The sequence below is a fragment of the Mus pahari genome, chromosome X (assembly GCF_900095145.1).
Source record: "Mus pahari chromosome X, PAHARI_EIJ_v1.1, whole genome shotgun sequence".
Lineage (NCBI taxonomy): Eukaryota > Metazoa > Chordata > Mammalia > Rodentia > Muridae > Mus > Mus pahari.
The window spans coordinates 75,702,765-75,704,527 of NC_034613.1; the positions used below are offsets into that span (position 1 = coordinate 75,702,765).

The following is a 1,763-nucleotide window of genomic DNA, read 5'->3' on the forward strand; positions in this document are numbered from 1 at the left end:
TTCTCTTCTCTCTCTTCTCTTCTCCCCTCTCTTCTCTTCGCCCTTTGCCTGTTGGAAGCTTATGCTCTCCCTCTCAAGAGCATTAAAGCGTTGCTGCAGAAGGATCCTGTTTGTGTGCCGCGTCATTTCTTGCTGGCGAGAAGGTAGCGCGGGACACCATTGCAATCTAGTTATGATAAAAATCTCTGTTAAAAGAAAGATAAGGATTCATTAGATAGTACATGTAATATGTAAAAGAATACATAAACATTTGAGCAACATACCAGCATTTAAATATACTTGGATTATGTATTTGGAACAGTTTGTTTCCCCACAGAAATTAGGATGTCAAAGAAAACAGTTTGTAGAGATGTAAAATACTACCTATGATTTAAAAACAAAAACAAATGAACACCCCCCCCCAAAAAAAAAACCAAAAACAAAACAAAGCAAAATAAAACAAGAAAACCCTTAACTATGTGACCAGATAAGTTGGGCTTGAGGCACAGTAGTAACCAAGGAAAGTTTTACTATCAGAGTCTCTTATCCTTTTACTAAATGGTATCAGGTTACTAGAATTATCCTCCAGCTATTGTCTCATAGAGGGGAAAGGGGTCAGTGAACCCAACCTTTAGCCAAAGCAATACAAATATATTCTCTGTCTCTCTCTGTCTCTGTCTCTGTCTCTGTCTCTCTGTCTCTCTGTCTCTCCCTCTCTCTTCTTTAGTCAAATCAACACTAATCCCCTCCATCCCTGAATTCTTCTCTCCCTTCCTCCCTCTTCCTACTCCACTCATCCTTCCCTCCCTTCCCACCTTAAAATGAATGTGTATGTGTGTATGTGTGTGTGTGTGTGTGTGTGTGTATGTGAAAGAGAGAGAGACAGACAGAGACAGAGACAGAGAGACAGAGAGACAGAGAGAGACAGAGACAGAGAGATAGAGAGACAAAGAGAGGTGGAAAACAGAGCACACATTTTAAGAATGGAAAATTGTCTACTTCTTGAGTTCAAAAACTTACTAAGGTTGATAATGTCCTTTTTGTGCTTGCTTTGGCAGCACATATACTAAAATTGGAATGATACAGAGAAGATTAGAATGGCCACTGAACAAGGATGACATGCAAATTTGTGAAGGGGTATCAATGACTACATTGCCTGCCTTTGTATTCCTTTCCCCTAACTGGGCTACCTTGTCTAGCCTCAATAGAAGATGATCCTGGTCTTACAGAAACTTGATATGCCAGGGCTGACTGATATCTATGGGTGGCCTCCCATTTTCTGAGAAAGGGAGAAGTTGAATGGGGCAGGGAGGAGAGGTGAGATGGAGGGACTGAGGGGAGAAGAGGGAGGAGAAGTTGTGATCAGGATATAAAGAAAATAAATAACTCACTCAAGAAAAGAAAGAAAGGAAGTAAGGAAGAAGGAAAGAGAAAGAAAGAAAGAAAGAAAGAAAGAAAGAAAGAAAGAAAGAAAGAAAGAAAGAAAGAAAGTCAACCAAGCTGGCAGTGGTCACACATGCCTTTGATTGCAGCACTCAGGAGGCAGAGGCCTGTGGATCACAGAGTTCAAGGCCAGCCGGTCTACAAAGTAAGTTCCAGGACAGCCAGAGTACATAGAGAAACCCTGTCTCAAAACAAAACGAAACAAAACAAAACAAAACAAACAAAACAAACCCAAAAACTGAAAATAAAATAAAATGCAGGCAAATGGATGGAAGTAGAAAATAACATCCTTTGTGAGATAACCCCGACCCAAAATGACAAGCATAGTGTGCATTACTTGA

General features: G+C 40.4%; 1 non-coding gene across 1 annotated transcript; it reads left to right on the forward strand.

The window, feature by feature from the left end:
• The first annotated feature begins 1,021 nt into the window (after positions 1 to 1,021).
• LOC115063278 lies at positions 1,022 to 1,128 on the forward strand. The gene has a single exon (XR_003843143.1). It is a non-coding gene; the product is annotated as a U6 spliceosomal RNA (small nuclear RNA).
• Positions 1,129 to 1,763: the final 635 nt, after the last annotated feature.